Raw genomic sequence first — 6,000 nt, 5'->3', positions numbered from 1 at the left:
TTGTTGTCGTTTTTGATGTGCTTTTGTACATGCAAGTCAGATTTAAATGCCATGTATAGAAAAATGTAAAAATAATAAACAAATAATAATAACACAGACACACCGAGCCATTACGTGCTAGGGTTACCGGCCCCTATACAAACATTGTTTAAAGTAACTGTCCAGTGAAAATCTCACTGTTAAAAGTTAATATTCTGTTAACTCGTACCCAAATAATGTTGTTGACGCATACTATATTCGTATTTGTGGCTAAAGCCTTCAAAAAACCCAGATTGTAAGATGGCGCGGGGATGCTTATGTTCTTGCACCTCCATTTGTTTACAGGAAAATGTAAATAATCCATTAAATAATTTGTAAATAATTTTTAAAAATTCTGGACATCAGAACAGCAATCACTCACCTCGATCTGGACGAAGTCTTCTACTTCAATGAGTCTTCGGCACAGGACATACTGCTCTCCTCCGACCAGAGGCCATTTGCGAATGTGCAATCGCTAGAGAACAAACTGGACACGCTTTGTTGACGTCTATCCTATCAACGGGACATTAAGAACTGTAATATACTGTACTATGCTTTTCTGAGTAATGGCTGAACAAGGACATGGACAATATACAGTTAGCTGGGTTTTCCATGCATCAGCAGGGCAGAACAGCAGCTTCTGGTAAGATCTGTGGGGCTGGGGTGTGTCTCTTTGTCAACAAAGACTGGTGCACAATCTCTAATATTAAGGAAGTCTTCAAGGTTCTGCTCGCCTGAGTTGGAATACCTCATGATAAGCTGTAGACCATACTTACCAAGAGAGTTTATCTATATTTTTTGTAGCTGTCTGTTTACCACCACAAACCAATGTTGGCACTAAGACCGCACTCAACGAGCTGTATAGGGCCACAAGCAAACAAAAAAAATGACCATCCCGTGGCTAGTGATTTTAATGCAGGAAAACTGAAATCTGTTATACCTCATTTCTACCAGCATGTCACCTGTGCAACTAGAGAAAAAAAGATCACCTTTACTCCACACACAAAGACGCATACAAAGCTCTTCCTCGCCCTCTATTTGGCAAATCTGACTATAACTCTATCCTCCTGATTCCTGCTTACATTCAAAAAATCAAACATGAAATACCAGTGATGCCTCAATACGGAAGTGGTCTGATGAAGTGCATGCTAAACTACAGGACAGTTTCGCTAGCACAGACTGGAATATGTTCCAGAATTTATCCGATGACATTGAGGAATTTACCACATCAGTTACCATCTTCATTAATATGTGCCTTGACAACGTCATCCCCACAGTGACAGTACATGCATATCCCAACCAGAAGCTATGGATTACAGGCAACATCCGCACTGAGCTAAAGGCTAGAGCTGCCGCTTTCAAGGAGCGGGACACTGGCATCATGCGGTGGGGATGTTTTTCAGCGGCAGGGACTGGGAGACTAGTCAGGATCAAGTGAAATATGAACGGAGCAAAGTACAAAGAGTTCCTTGATGAAAACCTGCTCCAGAGCACTCAGGACCTCAGACTGGGGCGAAGGTTCACCTTCCAACAGGACAACGACCCTAAGGACACAGCCTGGACAAGGTGGGAGTGGCTTTGGGACAAGTCTCTGAATGTCCTTCAGTGGCCCAGCCAGAGACCGGACTTGAACCTGATCGAACATCTCTGGAGAGACCTGAAAATAGCTGTGCAGCGACGCTCCCCATCCAACCTGACAGAGCTTGAGAGTATCTGCAGAGAAGAATGGGAGAAACTCCCCAAATACAGGTGTGCCAAGCTTGTAGCGTCATACCCAAGAAGACTTGAGGCTGTAATCACTGCCAAAGGTGCTTCAACAAAGTACTGAGTAAAGGATCTGAATACTTACAATACCAGTCAAAAGTTTGGACACACCTATTCATTCAAGGATATTCTTTATTTTTATTATTTTCTACATTGTAAAAAAAATAATGTTTTTAATTATTTCACCTTTATTTAACCAGGTAGGCTAGTTGAGAACAAGTTCTCATTTACAACTGCGACCTGGCCAAGATAAAGCATAGCAGTGTGAACAGACAACAACACAGAGTTACACATGGAGTAAACAATAAACAAGTCAATAACACAGTAGGGGGGGGAAAGAGTCTATATACAAAATAATAGTGAAGACATCAAAACTATGAAATAACACATATGGAATCATGTAGTAACCAAAAAAAGTGATAAATAAATAAAATATATGTTATATTTGAGATTCTTTAAATAGCCACCCTTTGCCTTGATGACAGCTTTGCACACACGTGGCATTCTCTCAACCAGCTTCCTGAGGAATGCTTTTCCAACAGTCCTGAAGGAGTTCCCACGTATGCTGAGCACTTGTTGGCTGCTTTTCCTTCACTCTGCGGTCCAACTCATCCCAAACCATCTCAATTGGGTCGAGGTTGGGGGATTGTGGAGGCCAGGTAATCTGATGCAGCACTCCATCACTCTCCTTAGTCAAATAGCCCTTACACAGCCTGGAGGTGTGTTTTGGGTCATTGTCCTGTTGAAAAACAAATGATAGTCCCACTAAGCGCAAACCAGATGGGATGGCGTATTGCTGCTGAATGCTGTGGTAGCCATGCTGGTTAAGTGTGCCTTGAATTCTAAATAAATCACATACAGTGTCACCAGCAAAGCACCCCCATACCAAAACACCTCCTCCTCCATGCTTCACGGTGGGAACCACACATGCGGAGATCATCCGTTCAACTACTCTTCGTCTCAAAAGACAAAGCATTTGGAACCAGAAATCTCAAATTTGGACTCATCAGACCAAAGGCCAGATTTCCACCAGTCTAATGTCAATTGCTTGTGTTTCTTGGCCCAAGCAAGTATCTTATTATTATTGGTGTCCTTTAGTAGTGGTTTCCTTGCAGCAATTCCACCATGAAGGCCTGATTCACACAGTCTCCTCTGAACAGTTGATGTTGAGATGTGTCTGTTACTTGAACTCTGTGAAGCATTTATTTGGGCTGCAATCTGAGGTGCAGTTAACTCTAATGAACATATCCTCTGCAGCAGAGGTAACTCTGGGTCTTCCTTTCCTGTGGCGGTCCTCATGAGAACCAGTTTCATCATAGTGCTTGATGGTTTTTGCGACTGCACTTAAAGAAACGTTCAAAGGTCTTTGTTCTGCATTGACTGACCTTCATGTCTTAAAGTAATGATGGACTGTCATTTCTCTTTGCTTATTTGAGCTGTTCTTGCCATTAAATGGACTTGGTCTTTTACCAAATAGGGCTATCTTCTGTATACCACCCCTACCTTGTCACAACACAACTGATTGGCTCAAACGCATTAAGAAGGAAAGAAATGCCACAAATGAACTTTTAACAAGGCACACCTGTTAATTGATGCATTCCAGGTGACTAACTCATGAAGCTGTTTGGGAGAATGCCAAGATTGTGCAAAGCTGTCATCACGACAAAAGGTGGCTACTTAAATATATTTTGATTTGATTAACACTTTTTTGGTTACTACATGATTCCATGTGTGTTATTTAATAGTTTTTAATGTCTTCACTATTATTCTACAATATAGAAAATAGTTTTAAAAAAATAAAAAAATAAACTGGAATGAGTAGGTGTGTCCAAACCAGTCATATTTCAGTTTTTTTTATTTTTAATACATATGCAAAAATATCTAAAAACTTGTTTTCACTTTATCGTTATGGGGTATTGTGTGTATATTGATGAGGGGAACACATGATGTAATCCATTTTTGAATAAGGCTGTAAAGTAACAAAATGTGGAAAAAGTCAAGGGGTCTGAATACTTTCTGAATGCACTGTATCTACAGTTTGTCAATTTCCTCGTACCCCTACACATCGACTCGGTACTGGTACCCCATGTATATCGCCAAGCTATCATTGGTCATTGTGTATTTGTTCCTTGTGTTTCTCGTGTTACAATTGTTTAAATATTATTAATATTATGCCTCATTGCCTGCATCCGTAATGGGTCAGCGGTCAAACGACCTCCACTCATCACTGTCAAACGCTCCCTGAAACACTTCAGCGAGCAGGCCTTTCTAATCGACCTGGCCGGGGTATCCTGGAAGGATATTGATCTCATCCCGTCAGTAGAGGATGCCTGGTTATTTTTTTTAAATGCCTTCCTCACCATCTTAAATAAGCATGCACCATTCAAGAAATTTAGAACCAGGAACAGATATAGCCCTTGGTTCTCTCCAGACCTGACTGCCCTTAACCAACACAAAAACATCCTATGGCGTTCTGCATTAGCATCGAACAGCCCCTGTGATATGCAACTTTTCAGTGAAGCTAGAAACCAATATACACAGGCAGTTAGAAAAGCCAAGGCTAGCTTTTTCAAGCAGAAATTTGCTTCCTGCAACACAAACTCAAAAAAGTTCTGGGACACTGTAAAGTCCATGGAGAATAAGAACACCTCCTCTCAGCTGCCCACTGCACTGAGGACAGGAAACACTGTCACCACCGATAAATCCACTATAATTGAGAATTTCAATAAGCATTTTTCTGCGGCTGGCCATGCTTTCCACCTGGCTACCCCTACCCCGGACAACAGCACTGCACCCCCCAGAGCAACTCGCCCAAGCCTTCCCCATTTCTCATTCTCCCAAATCCAGTCAGCTGATGTTTTGAAAGAGCTGCAAAATCTGGACCCCTACAAATCAGCCGGGCTAGACAATCTGGACCCTTTCTTTCTAAAATGATCTGCCGAAATTGTTGCAACCCCTATTACTAGCCTGTTCAACCTCTCTTCCGTGTCGTCTGAGATTCCCAAAGATTGGAAAGCAGCTGCAGTCATCCCCCTCTTCAAAGCGGGGGACACTCTTGACCCAAACTGCTACAGACCTTTTTCTATCCTACCCTACCTTTCTAAGGTCTTTGAAAGCGAAGTCAATAAACAGATTACCGAACATTTCGAATCCCACCATACCTTCTCCGCTATGCAATCTAGTTTCAGAGCTGGTCATGGGTGCACCTCAGCCACGCTCAAGGTCCTAAACGATATCCTAACCACCATCGATAAGAAACAATACTGTGCAGCCATATTCATTGACCTGGCCAAGGCTTTCGACTCTGTCAATCACCACATCCTCATCGGCAGACTCGATAGCCTTGGTTTCTCAAATGATTGCCTCGCCTGGTTCACCAACTACTTCTCTGATAGAGTTCAGTGTGTCAAATCGGAGGGCCTGTTGTCCGGGCCTCTAGCAGTCTCTATGGGGGTGCCACAGGGTTCAATTCTTGGACCGACTCTCTTCTCTTCTCTGTATACATCAATGATCTTGCTGCTGGTGAGTCTCTGATCCACCTCTACGCAGACAACACCATTCTGTATACTTCTGGCCCTTCTTTGGACACAGTGTTAACAACCCTCCAGACGAGCTTCAATGCCATACAACTCTCCTTCCGTGGCCTCCAATTGCTCTTAAATACAAGTAAAACTAAATGCATGCTCTTCAACCGATCGCTGCCTGCACCTGCCCACCCGTACAACATCACTACTCTGGACGGTTCTGACTTAGAATATGTGGACAACTACAAATACCTAGGTGTCTGGTTAGACTGTAAACTCTCCTTCTAGACTCACATCAAACATCTCCAATCCAAAGTTAAATCTAGAATTGGCTACCTATTTCGCAACAAAGCATCCTTCACTCATGCTGCCAAACATACCCTTGTAAAACTGACCATCCTACCGATCCTCGATTTCGGCGATGTCATTTACAAAATAGCCTCCAATACCCTACTCAATAAATTGGATGCAGTCTATCACAGTGCCATCCGTTTTGTCACCAAAGCCCCATATACTACCCACCACTGCAACCTGTATGCTCTCGTTGGCTGGCCCTCGCTTCATACTCGTCGCCAAACCCACTGGCTCCAGGTCATCTACAAGACCCTGCTAGGTAAAGTCCCCCCTTATCTCAGCTCGCTGGTCACCATAGCAGCACCCACCTGTAGCACGCGCTCCAGCAGGTATATCTCTC

The sequence above is a fragment of the Salvelinus alpinus genome, chromosome 3, assembly GCF_045679555.1.
Source record: "Salvelinus alpinus chromosome 3, SLU_Salpinus.1, whole genome shotgun sequence".
In the NCBI taxonomy this organism is placed as follows: Eukaryota; Metazoa; Chordata; class Actinopteri; order Salmoniformes; family Salmonidae; genus Salvelinus; species Salvelinus alpinus.
This window is presented reverse-complemented; position numbering follows the sequence as displayed.